This window comes from Phascolarctos cinereus, unplaced genomic scaffold (assembly GCF_003287225.1).
Source record: "Phascolarctos cinereus isolate Bilbo 61053 unplaced genomic scaffold, phaCin_HiC Scaffold_4;HRSCAF=312, whole genome shotgun sequence".
NCBI lineage: Eukaryota > Metazoa > Chordata > Mammalia > Diprotodontia > Phascolarctidae > Phascolarctos > Phascolarctos cinereus.
Window position 1 is genome coordinate 451,257,597 of NW_027555847.1, and position 14,393 is coordinate 451,271,989.

General features: G+C 38.3%; 1 long non-coding RNA gene across 1 annotated transcript in view; it reads right to left on the reverse strand.

Moving 5' to 3' along the window:
* The window catches only part of LOC144456962 (uncharacterized), a 128,303-nt gene that overhangs the window by 84,178 nt on the left and 29,732 nt on the right, over positions 1 to 14,393 (reverse strand). The gene's annotated exons all lie outside the window — the stretch shown is intronic.

The following is a 14,393-nucleotide window of genomic DNA, read 5'->3' on the forward strand; positions in this document are numbered from 1 at the left end:
CTTTACTCCAACCATCTTTTCTGGCCTTCTTTTTGAATAGCTTTTACAAAACTGCTTTTCCTATAGTTTTGTAGGCCATTGTCTTCAAGTGCAATTAGGAGGAGATCTAAGAAGCATTTTCTCCTCTTAGTAGGGCATGTTCCTTGCAACCTCCTAAGCTCAAAGAGGAGGAAAAGGCTCACTTTAAAAAAATTTAGTGCTATAATCATCCTCTAAACGTATAGCTGGTTAAAGAACCCATTCATGCACTGGATATGAATTAAGGTGGGTAGATGAGTGTAAGTCAACATTGAGATTTTTATGTATTTAATTTGTGATTCTATTTGCATAAGGCTTTTCAATTATGCACATAGCCTGAAGTTATTAGCATCCAAATATTTCTAAATGTAGAGCTGTAATAAGAAGAGGTTTATAACACATGAAATAGAGTAATCAGGTCGGTTTTTCTTTACCAAGGACTGCTAAGTAGTCATTGTATTTCTAATAAGCTTCTCACCCCATGTGTTAGTGTTGCCACTTGCAAGCCTGGAACAGACAGGAGTTTAAAGAAGTGTGGAATTTACACTGACTTGGAATGAATATGTTTTTTACAACTGTCCAGTTTATGTAATTGACTTATTGAGGATTAAATATATCACCACAAACTGAAACACCATTACTCTGTTTTCACAGAAACAACAGTTTTTCCACCTCTTACTGTTCTACCTTCTCCACCTCCATTTAGGCCATTTCAATTCTAATTCTGGTTCTACCACTGATAGTCCATGTAATGTACAATTTATTTAATTTCTTTGAGCCTTAGTTTCATCATTTTTAAAATGGGAATAACACCTGCTCTGCCTGTCCCATAGGTTTACTGTCAGAATAAAACATTTTTGTTCTCTCTTCCTCTCATCCTAAAAATCAAAAGCATTTTGTCACTAAAGCTTATTTGTGTGATGCTTGGATGGGGATTAAAACAGCATGATAAATAGCTTTTCACACCAAAATTCCTGTGGATAATCAACATTTCAAACCATTTAAATATAATTAAACTTTTAAAGGTACCTGAATGTATCAGTTGAGTGATGATGACTTGATCATGTCCCTGCGACCTAAACAACTAGACTTCATATGTAAGTATGATTAGTAGAGAAGTTATCATACTCTCTATTCTTTTTTTAAAAAATTATTTATTAACACTTTTTTATTTTGAATTCTAAATTGCGTCTCTCAAGCCTCTTCCCCACTGACTGAGAAGGCCAGTGATATTACTCATGATATGCGTGAAGTCAAAGAAAACATATTTTTATATTATCCATGTTGAAGGGGAAAAAAAGCAAGAAAAATACAGTGAAAAAATGTGCTTCAATCTGTACTCAAAGGTCATCAGTTTTCTCTCTGGAGGTGGAGAGCATTTTTCATCATGAATTCTTGGGAATTGCTGTGGACCATTGTATTGATCAGAGTAGCTAAGTCTTTTATAGTTGAACATCATTAAAATATTGCTGTTATCCTGGTTCTGCTCACTTTACTTTGTATCAGTTCATAAAAGTTTTCCCAGGTTTTTCTGAAACTATCCCCCTTCATCATTTCTTATAGCAAAATAATATTCCATCACAATCATACACCACAACTTGTTCAGCCATTCTTTATTATCTTTTTTTAAGTAGTTCTTTATTAAAATAGCTGAACATGGACAGAACTGGCTCTGTCATCAGAGACCCAGGTTCAAATCCTACCTCAGATGGTAATCATAGTCACATGACAATCTCCCTGGTTCTCAACTGTAAAATAAGAGGAATGGACTAGATGGCCCTTGAGGTCCCTCCCAATTCTGTGTCTATGATACTTTGATCTCTGATCCTTTGAACAAATTTGATATGATAAGAAACAGTGGAAAGAGTGTTAGAGCTGGATTCAGAAGAGAAAAAAAAGATCAAATGGTGGTTTAGACCTGTTCAAATTATCTGGGCCTCTGAGCTCTAGTGTCCTCCTGTGTAAAGTGGTATTAGTTACCTCACAAAGGTTGTGAGGTAAATGCTCATGAGGGCCAAAGATTAAATGAAAGAAAAGTCAAGGAAATGAGAGGGCAGTGGGAAACTTAAGGAGGTAAAGCACTCCAACAGGGAATCAGGAGCCTGCTTTCTCCCCAAACACACACACCTCCATCTTGCCCTGTTTGAAAGACTCACATCTCCCACACACACACACCCCTCAAGGCTCTCAGGGCAGACCACAATGACAGGTAGTAGAAAATCCCTAATCTTGGGGAAGTACTTCACCTTCCCTAGGACAGTAAAGTCCCTATGAGTGCCAGGAATCCCTGAAATCTCCTCCAGTCCCCTCCAGTGCAGACCACCACACTTTCAACCTCCTGCCAGTTCTAGAGAGGTTGGCAAAGCTTGAGATACAGAGAAGAACATGACTTTGGGAGAAAACAAAAGTCCCCAGAATACGGAGAGTCCCTTCTCAACAGTCTCACCACGATTAAGGAAAATGAGCCCTTTCCAGACTGCCAGGTCTCCCCAAATGGCAAGATTTATTACAAAGCGGTGCCTGACAGACCACCTTTGTCAGCACTGCAGGGATGGGCTCAGTGTGTAAGAAGACCACTTGCTCGGCCAGGATAGGCCATGAGTTTTCCTTGTAGGCTGGGCCAAAACTTGGATCTCAGTAGCCTTACTAGCCTAACTCTCAGCCTGAGGAAGATCAGGGTTCTCCTCCCCAGACCCTACCACCACGCTTCCTCACACCACCAGGCCCCATTCCTGCTTTCTTCCTTAGAGAATTATAAACACTTATCAGCTAGCCCAGTAAATCTCCCACCCAGAAGCAAAATTTATTTGACAATAGCCCACTCTGAGCCAAAGCCTCATTAGCATGCCCTAGTTATTGCTCTGGTAATCTACATTGCTGGAGTGCCCCCACACTAATGAAAATTACAGGTGCAGACAAAAATACAGAGTAACCAGCTGGGCAATGCTACTGAGTACTCTCAGACCATAGAGCAAGGTAAAGGGGGATAATGACAAGGTACTAGCAAATATTCCTAATTCTCTGAAACACAATCACCTGACTCCCTTTACTCTTCTGGAGAGGGACAGCTTAACATAATGCCCTAACCTAGCTTCAGGAAATACTATTCTTCTAACCTCTCTTCTAGAAGAGTGAGCTGCCAGCATCGTCCTCCACGTGAAGGAGCCAACTAGACTCAAAATACAAGCTTCCAAGAAGAAAAAAAGCACTCTTTAGATGTATTTAAGAGTGTAGTCCAGTGCCTGGAGCATAGTAGGTGCTTAATAAATGCTGACTACTTTTAGCTACCATTAATGTAATCACCTGACAGAAACTTGTTTTTATGTAACATGGACAAGAGATCTGAGCTTTGATCCTTTGGAATTATGAAATACTTGCTGGCAAAAACTCTTGCTTGCTGTTCAGAAATTCAGTCCATAGGTTTTCCTATTCATTTTGATTTTCCTTTTGGAATCCAAGAATCATTTGGGCTCCCTCTAGTGGCTATATTAAATAAAATATTGTCAGCATTCCATAGGGAGAACTTCAGAATTGGAAGGGCCCTTACAAAACAATTAGCCAGTCTCCTTCACCATACATGAGAAGACACACTCTGAAAGGGACTGTGTCCTGACAAGACCCCCACAGTGAGTTCAGGTCAGAGACAGAGCTGTGGTCCAAGTTTCTTAACACTTATAGTCTTTCCACTCTACCCCATAAAAAGACTATAATACCTGAGAGTAATTTTTGGTATTTGAATAACTTAATAGGCTATGAGAAAAGTACATTTCTTAATGAAAGATACTATACAATGGTCTTAATACTGTTCTGATTCTACTGCGGCTCTATGGTAAAGTGGAAAGAAAAATGTATTTGGACTGAAAGGATTTAAAATCCTGATTTGAATATTTACTAGTTGCATGAAAATCACTTCCCCTCTTGTCCTCAGTTTCTTCATCTGTAAAATGAGGTTAGAATAGGGTCCTTTCTCATTCCAAATATATGATTCTATGATTCTATGACTGAGATTACCATAAACCTAAAGAGAGAAATCTCAAACTTTGAATGGGTTAGGGAAAATTAATTTCTACTTCTTAATCCCTGTAAAAAGTAAACATTAAAGTTGAGTGACTCTTTCAAAACTTTGTAACTCTACCTCTGCCCAAATTCCTACCCCACAAACAAATCCCATATCCAGAATCATAGGGTCAGAACTGAAAGGGATCTCTGAAATCAAACAGTTCAGACTGTATCTAAATAGAAATCCCCAACAAATAGTGATATGGTCTTTACTTGAAGCCCTCTGGGAGGAGGATCCTATTTCTTCCTGAACTGGTCCACCACATTTTTGGAAAGGGGCAGTTCAGTGGCACAGTGGATGAAACACTGGGCCTTCAATCAGGAAAGACTCATTTCAAATATGGCCTCAGAAACTTACCTGTGGGACCCTGAACAAATCATTTAACCTCTGTTTGCCTCAGTTTCTCCAACTGAAAAGTACGATAATTATAATGCCTACCTCCTAGAGTTGTTGTGAAAAACAAATGAAATAATATTTGTAAAATGCTTAGCACAGTGCCTGGCACATAGTAGGTACTACATAAAAGGTCAGTTATTATTATTAATGTTACTAGTGTTGTTGCTGTTACTACTCTATTGAAGGTATGCTGGTAAATGTTTAATAATCAGCCCTCCTCCCCAAAATGTGCCCACAACACACTTTTAAATTTTATCTGTATTATTAACATTTTGTGCATCATTTTCTTAAGTTCAATCACTAAAACAATAAATCAAGCCCAGATACATAGCCTTTGAAGATTTCAAAAATGTAAGCATTCATACTAAAAAGTTAATAATCTGCTCTCTGAGAGCAGGCAAGAGCTGGCTACAGTATGCCCCTGAATGTTTCCTTACAATTAAATAAAAACCTACCCCACTGTATCTTCCTCGCTATCCATTCATTGTTTCTAGTCTTGCCATCTGAGATCAGAGTAAGTCTAACTATCACCACTCCTATCCACAAAACAACCAATAAAATAATTAAAGAAAGATAATACTTCTCCAGATCCTTGAGGGGGTGTCTGAGCCTCATCTAGAAAACAGAGAGAAGATTCTAATACCTTACTTTGTCAGAGATCAGGATAGCACAGGCAGATTAGCTGCCTCTCCACTCCCTAACAATGACCTCTGGTTGAAATCATAGAGGGTATCAGGTATTTCTGAACCTCTTGTTTATGAAAGCTTCACTTGATAGCCCTATATGAAAGGAATTGGGGTGTCTGGTTAGAAGGAACCATCTCAGAACTCATGAAAGAGCTAGAAGTTAGAACGGAAAGGAAACTATTATTGTGATTGTTGGACATTTCTTGGAAATAAAAGAGTTTGTCAACCACTCCATTCTTTACCCTTCCACAAAGACATATTTTAAATTGTATTTGTTTCTCTTTCCCAAAAAGAGTAAAAAGAGTTAAGTGGGAGATGGGAAAGATGATTCATTTAGCTGCTTGTGATCTTCCTTGAGTGGTAAGTATAGAAAATGAATCAATTTCTTTTTAATTTACCTTCACTATACTTTGGTGTAAATCTTAATCAATCAATCAACAAGCATCTATTAAGCATGTGTTACACGCCAAACACCATGCTAGGCACTGGGGATATAAACTCCACTCCTCCCCCGGAAAGGGGAAAGCACCTTTCCTCAACAATATTACATTCTATTGGAAGATACAACATGTATTTGTGTATATGTGCATATGTGTATACATGTGTATATAAATATATGCATGTATACAATACATGTATATACATATATGCATGTACTATGTGTATATACATATATAATATGTGTGTATATATATATATATATATATGTATGTGTGTATGAATATGATTAAGTAACATGCCAACTCCTCTATGTGTCTCCTTCTTTCCAGTCTTTTTTTCTCCTAGGGCCTCTCCAATTACACAATTGTGTCCATATCTCTCTGGAAGCTGCACACTCTCACTGCCTCTGCCCCTTGTACAGGTTTTGAGTAATCATTCTCTCCATCAATGTGGAGAGTCTTAAGCAAATGCTTGAGGCTTAAACCCTGGCTTGTATTCACATACTGAATAAACACAAGATGGAGAGGAAAGGCATTAGCAATTAAGGGATCAGTAAGTTATTTCTTTTCATTGTAGTAGTGCATATGTTCCAAATCTTACTCCAATGCTTCATGGTTGTAGAAGTGATGGGTTTTTCATCCACATCAACCGTCAAGTATCAGCTAATGCCATAAGGAGTTGCATTCTGCATTGATGGAGGAAGAACTGCCAAAGATGAAATCACATGTCCCTGAAGAACTGAAGTACTGTAGCAACACCAACAACAACAACAAAATTCTCAGAGAACTAAGTTCTTAAACAGAGCAACAGAGCCTAGCGGATTAAGAACTAGGCTCGGAGTTAGGAAGACCGGCATTCAAATCCCACCTCTGACACATACTAGCTGTGTGACTTTGGACAAGATACTTAAACTCTCTGTCTCAAGTAACTCACTAGTACTTCTCTTTTAAATTATAGATAGGTTGTAATATGTGTTCACAGAAAGAGTTCTCATTGCGGGAGTTCTGCACCTTAACAAAATCACAACTCTTTCCTATATTTGTATAATCACATGAGCTCTCAAATACAAGAGATGAGATCACTGTTTAAATTTCAGAGTTCAGACTAATTAGCAAGTATAAGCTCAGTAATCCTTACACTGTCCTCTTTACATACAAGTTACAGCATACTCATAAAAGATGAAAAACTGAAACTCAAAGAGAAGTGACTTGTTCACTTCTAAATTATTTTACAATAAATTTGGATACATTTTATTTTTATATTACCTAGATTTTCCCCTATATTCCTTCCTCTCATTTTCCTGGAAAGCTACCCCTTATAAGAAAGCATTTTCAAGGAAAAAGAGAATTAATCAGTCAATACATTGACAAACTCTTAACATTACATGCCGTGTCCCACGTCCGCAGATTGTCTACTTCTACAGAGGATTGCGAGAAGTGTCTTCTCATAACTCTTCTTAGTGGATAAGTTTGCTCCTTATCATTTTCCAATATTCAGTTTCTATGTTTAGCAGTGATTGTTCCTTCCACTTATATTGTTGAAATCATTGTGCATACTGTTTTTCTGGTTTTATTTACTTCCCTCTGTATCAGTTCACAAAAGTTTTTTTCCCCCATAAATCTCTTTATTCATGCTGTAAGTCAGGCAACAGGCATTTGTTAAGAACTTACTATTATGGCAGATGCTGTGCTAAGCCTTAGGGATACAAAGAAAAGCAAGGATATGGTCCCTATTCACAAGGTGCTCAAAATCTAATGGGCTATGGCTTATGATTAGATATTTCTGTTAGCTTTCTATATATCTTGGATATCAAACCCTAATCCAAGGTATCTGATACAAAGGTTTTTCCCAGTTGACTGCTTCCCTTCTTATCCTAGGTGCATTGATTTTGTTTGTGGGAAAGCTTTTCATTTCTTGTACTTAAAATTACCTATTTCACTGTCTTTAATTGCCTCTTTTACTTGTTTCATCAAGAAGTAATCCTTATCAATATATCTATGAAAGGTATATAATCTGCTTCTCTCCTATTTTTATGGTATGATCTTTAATATTTAATTCATATATCCATTTTTAATTTATTAGGGAAGGAATTGGGTCTAAGGCTAATTTCTCCCAGACTGCTGCTCCCCATTTCCCCCAACAGTTCTTATCAAATTATTTTATCAAAGCAATTCTTTCCAATGTAATATATATTTCATGTTTATTGAACACTGAGTGAATGAGTTTGATTTTTTTCTCATTCTTATTTGTCTTTTTTTTTAAAACAATACCAAATGATTTTGATGACTGCCATTTTATTATAGAGTTAAAAGTCTCAAAATGCTATTCCCCCTCTCTTCCTACTTTTAAAAAAGATTCCTCCTAAATGTTCTAGATTTTTTTCCTTCCAAATGAACTGTTATTTTCTCTAGTTGGATAAAGTATCTCTCTGATAGTCTGGTTTGTTTAACTAAATTGGCTTGTTCTCTTTTAAGTGATAAGTCAAAGACCAAAGCTGGAAAATCACCGTAGAATCAGAATGTCAGAATTGGAAGGGATCTCAAAGGCCATTAAGTTCAATACTTATTTAAAGGATTCCCTCTACAACATACTGGACAAGTAGCCTACCTTTTGCTTGAAGACATTTAGTGAGGGAAAACCTACTCCCTGCCAAAGCAATTCATTTCTCTTTTGGATAGCTCTAATTGTTGGATGGAAGGAGGAAGGGAGAGGGGGGGGAGAGAGAGAGAGAGAGAGAGAGAGAGAGAGAGAGAGAGAGAGAGAGAGAGAGAGAGAGAGAGAGAGAGAGAATGAGGGAAGGAAGAAAGGAAGAAAAGAAGGAAGGAAGGAAGGAAGGAAGGAAGGAAGGAAGGAAGGAAGGAAGGAAGGAAGGAAGGAAGGAAGGAAGGAAGGAAGGAAGGAAGGAAGGAAGGAAGGAGGGAAGTTTTTCTTACATTAAGCATAAATTTGCTTTTTTGTTAGCCTTATAAAACTCATTAGACTTATATCAAGCTTGCTACCCATTAAAATTCCTAGAGCCTCTTTAGATGAATTTCAGTCTAGCTAAGACCCTCCCATCTTGTATTTGAACATTCAAAAACTTGATTGTTTTCATCCAAGTTCACCTTGCTGTTCAGTATATTAAGTCCATTAAGATCTTCTTGGATCATGCCTCTGATCTAATGCATGGCTCTCTCTCCCAGTTTTGTGTCATGAGTAAATTTAAGAAATATGCTGGTATGAAGTAATAATAGTTCACATTTATAAGCACTCAGTACTTTCATATGTTATCTCATTTGATTCCTACAATAATAGTATGACATTGGATTAGATACTATTATTATTTCCATTTTATGGATAAGGATATTAAGGCTGAGAGACACTTAATGTCTTTCCCATGACCACATAGTTAGCAAGTATCTGAGATGGGTTCCTCTGATTTCTAGTTCAGTACTTAATTTACTATGCAATACTGCCTCAAGTCCTTGATGAAGAATAGAGATGTGGACTGGATGAGTAATTTGGTTAGTATATAGAACACCCTGGGGTAGGAAAATCCCTCTATCAATGCAGGTCAGCAACTTTTCTAGATCTTATTGTTTTAGAAACTTTCCTAGGAATACTAGAAGGTTAAATGATTTACCCAGTGTAAAAATATTAAAAACAACACAAGTCAAGCACAGATCTCTTGGGTGCTGTATGAGATACTTCCTTCCTACCTGATACCAAACCATTAATGATTGTTCTTCAAGTCTAGCAATTTCAACCACTGAAGCCACATTACTAGATGAATATCACTGATGCCATATACCACATGCATCATCTAATTCACATCTCTCTTTTCCACAAGTATAATAAGAGAAACTTTGTCAAGTGCTTTGCTCTAATTTAGGTCCTGCCACACTAACTTCCTTTTCTTTTTTTTATTAGTAAAAATCAGAGGACTCATGTAGATGGAGGTTACCTAGATCTTAACAAATCATTTAGCAAAAGTGCTCATTATTTTTTGTGGACAAGATGGAGGAGGGAAAAGTGGTATAAAATAAATGGTACAATCAGGGGATCCAACTCAGTAGAACCTCCCAGAGCTTGTACTATGACTGCATGGTAAGGTTATTGCCATACTACAATTAGGCATTTTAGCATTTCTTTGCTCCTAAATTATCACCATAATAGTCAGTTTAACATAATAAATATAGAGCTGGCCCCCCAATCCTGAAGATCTGGGTGGAAGGCTCACCTCTGCCAAATCCCGGATGGGTGAATCTGAGTAAGTCAGTCACTTAAGCTCTCTCTGTCCCTCGTCTACTCTCTAAGACCAAGTTAGAGAAGGTGCTAATTGGCACAGATAGAGGCACTTCCCACACAGATGAAATTACAGGCCCTGTTAAGAAGAAGAAGAAGAAGAAGAAGAAGAAGAAGAAGAAGAAGAAGAAGAAGAAGAAGAAGAATACACATATGAGTGTAGTAGGAGTCTTCCCTTCCCCACTGCCCAACCTCCCATCATACAGCATGCTCAGATTGATCATTCCTGGTTCCAGGTAGTCACACAGAAGCTAAAGAAGGTGAGGGCTGCTTCTAATCAGGCATGACTCATCATTGAGAGGCTTGAACTGTGAGATAAAGAATAATCCCCTTACTGGCTGCAGAGCTATGAATCATCAGCTGATAAGTCAGTAGGTACACAAAAAAAAAATTGGTCCTCTTCCTCCCTCAGTCTACCTTTCTGGCTTTAAGTCCTCAAGGAGTTTCAATCTGTGTTCCGAGAGCCTGGTGGGAAAGTGGTAGCTGGCCCAATTCCTCAACCTTGTCCTCATGTGGCCACAAGCATATAGCAGCTAAAGCACATGTCCTTCCTATACAACAAGCCTGATAGGCAGTTTAGAGCTGCCTAGCCTTTCTTTCCTTTTCTCGGTAGGTAAATAAGCACCATCCTTAAGGTGGACATGCAATGGCTTGGCAGTGACCTTCTGAATTCAAAAGATATGGGAGTGTGCTAGTGCTGGGCGGCAACTTCCACCAGATTGGAGGCAGTGGATGGTTTACGGTGGCAGCAGCAGAAGCCCTTGACTGCAGAAGTGGCTGAGCACAAAGTTCAAAGGAGGTTCTGGTAGTGATTGGTCAGTGAAGTAAAATATAAAATGCCTAGTCAGCAATGCCACAAACTGCCTTATGTTATGATCAAATTTAATTATCATTCTCTCATAATATTGTATCAATAGTTATTAGTTAAGTTGCTTATGTGCTTATAATTGCCCCCTGGTTAGCATTCATTCCTTCTATATAGTAAGAATAAATTATTTATCCTATACTCGATTCATATGATTCTTTTTCTACTTTCCCTTTTTGTAAAGGCCTTAGTTGTGAGTCATAAGAAAATCTGTTCCCAGTAGCTCATGAAGTAAAGAATTTAAGGAGCCAATGAATATGAAGAAAAAGTGCCTAAATTCTCATAATAAAGGATAAGATTTCCTAGGTTGAACCCAGTCTAATGATATTTGGGATCCTACCTCCAAAATCTACGCAGCTAAGTGACAGGTAGGCAGTATAAATGCATAGAGTGCTGGGCCTGGTGTCAAGATGACCTGAGTTCAAATCTGACCTCAGACACTTACTATCTGTGTGACCTTAACCTCTGTCTGTCTCGGTTTCCTGATTTGTAAATGAGGATAATAATAACACCTTTGAGGAGCGATAGTCCCCAAGTGCTCCTGGGGATGATTTTTCTTTTAACTCAAAACTAGGGCCACCCCAGAAAAGGAGAGTAGAAAAAAAGAACATTTTATAGGGTTGTTGTGAGGATCAAAGAAGATAATAATTATTAAGCACTTAACTCAGTGCCTGGCCCATAATAAGTGCTATATAAATGTTGTTATTTAGTATTGCTACTTTTGTTGTCATTGTTCAGTCGTTTTTCAGTCATGTCCAACTCTTCATGACGTCATTTGGGCTTTTCTTGGCAAAGACACTGGAGTGGTTTGCCATTTCCTTCTCTAGATCATTTTACAGAATAAGAAACTGAGGCAAACAGCGTTAAGTGATTTGCCCAGGGTCACACAGACAGTAAGTGTCTGAGGTCACATTTGAACTCAAGTCTTCCTGACTCCAGTTCTGGTGCTCTAGCCACCGCACCATCTAGTACCTAGTATCAGTATTACATTGGTATTAGTATTAGTATATGCCTGGGTCCAACCCACTGGGGTGACCCAAAATCAAGTGTTCCAATCCTATATATGTAAAATCATCAAGCTAAACTAATGCTACCTTTTGATTCCTTTGATATGTAAATATATACTTACAGTTGTCCCTCATAAACATCAAGAATAAAATAGAATCCTACCAATGAATATAAACTTAAACTTTCTGGACTAAGTCTTAGCACTAATAAATCTGCTGAGAGCTGACATTTCAGGAAGCATTGCCTAACTCCCTCAATTCCTTAAGCAACTTTGATTTGCTGATGAGTTCCTATTCATATTTTCTTAGTTTTTGCTTTTTTGCCTTTTGTCAGCAAATGTGGTTGATTATTTTGGGAAGACCTTCATTACTGCTGAATTATCACGGAGTCACAGATTTAGTCATCTCAGTGGGCCATATAGTTCAACCCCCTTATTTTAAAATTGAAGCAACCAAGGTACAGGACAATGTCTTGTCCAAAGTCATATGGGCAGAGGCAGGATTTGAACCCAGGCCCTCTGACTCCAGCGCCAATACTGTTTCTACTGCCATATTATTTTTTAGTTGGTAATTCTAGACCAGGACTTCTTAACCTGGGGGTCTATGGAGCCCCCAGAAAAGAGTCTGGGGATAAATTTCAGGAAGGCCATGAATTTGAATGGGGAAAAAAATACCATCTTTATTTTTACTAACCTCTAACAAAAATTTAATTTTTCCTCCAATTACAAATGTAGGCAACAAATTACCATAGGCTTTATCAGGTTGCTAAAAGGATCCATGACAAAAAAAGGTTAAGAATCACTATTCTAGAGGTAATTGTTGTTTTTTAAAAATCTAGTCTATAGTTTAACTTTGCTTTATGCAAGATCAGTAAGTTGTTCTTTACTCACATAAATTGACTTCCCTTTAATTTTGGAGGCACCATTCTCCTGGGAAAGAGCCATGTGAGAGCAACCTCATTCCATCAGCAGCACAGCCAGAACTGGTTACATAATTCCATATGACTGAGGACAATCTTTTTTTCCTGCCCCATCTGGGAGTGAAGAACTCATTCATTCATTTACATCATGGTTACCATGAAGTAAGTGGGGAAGGGTCTGAGTACCATATTCCCTTCTTTCTTGATGTTATGCGACCTCAGGAAAGAGGTCTGGGGTTTTGGTCTTATTTTATTTGTCTTTTTTAGTTCTAGGTTCAGAGAGTGGAGTTCTTGACCCAGAAGCTTCAGCTACCAGGATCTTGGAGCCCAGGATTCCAGGCCACATGTTGTAACCAGTGTAGTTGGGAACACCTGAAAAGCCAGGATCGCAAGATGCAAGCCTAGGGGGAGGATGTGAACTTGGAAACTGGTGGGACTAATGTTATGTAGGAACCAAACTAAACTGTGAAGCTAATCCCCCTGAGAGAAATACACATTTGTAAACGTTAATCTGTTAAGTAGTTAAATGGAACTGAGGTGCTTGGATCTCTAAAGTTGGGGAAATACATCTGTAAGGACTTAACCCTTAGAAAAGATGAAAAAAAGTCCTTCTGAACCCCTCAATATACTGGAAAACCCTGGAGGAAGGGTGGAAATGTAACACAATCCTCAGATAATGTGGGCCAAAGAATCTCTGTCATATGATGGACAGGCAGTTTTCCTTCTTTTTTTTTTTTTTTTGCTGGGCAATGGGGTTAAGTGACTTGCCCAGGGTCACACAGCTAGTAAGTGTTATGTGTCTGAGGCCGCATTTGAACTCAGGTCCTCCTGAATCCAGGGCCGGTGCTGTGTCCATTGCACCACCTAGCTGCCCCGACAGGCAGTTTTCAAAGGAAGAAATCTAAGTTATTAAAAACCATATAAAAAAAATTCCAATCACTAATACTTGGAGAAATGAAAATTAAAGCAGCTCTGAGGTTCTATGCTACACCCATCAGATGGGCAAAAAAATGACCAAAAAATAGAAAAATTATAATTGTAGTCATTAAACATTTTAATAGTAAATAAATATTTATTACGTATCCACTATGTGCCAGGCATTATGCAAAGCACTGGTAATTCAAATATGAAAAAGACAGTTCCGGCCCTCAAGGAGCTTCCAATAAAATTGGGGCAGAAAACACACAAAAGAAAGCTAAAAATATGGAAGGGGGAGGGAGAGGAGCACTGGAATTTGGCATGAGGGCCATGGTGGAGAAGCCAAAGAAATCCAAAATGAGTAGTACCTGGTGGGAAATGAAGAGATGTCAATCCTATTCCCTCTCCTCAAATGGAGGAGTTTTGGGCTCCCCTCTCCAATCATAGGGGCAGACAGTACTTACAATATATGAGTAACATGACTGCTTGGATCTTGCAAGGTAATGAAATTTCCCAATGATAAGTTTACTGGAAGCATGGTGGAGAAGCCAAAAACATCCAAAATGAGTGCACCTGGGTGGGAAATGTCACTGTTGGAGGGACTACAGGAAAATAAGCATACTAATGCAATTCTGGGATCGCTAAGAATTGGTCCAACCATTCTGAAATGCAATTTTGAACTAGAACACTGGACTTGGAATCAGGAAGACTCATCTTCAGGAGTTCAAATCTGGCCTCAGACACATACTAGCTGTGTGACCCTGGGCAAGTCACTTAACCCTATTTGCTTCAGTTCTTC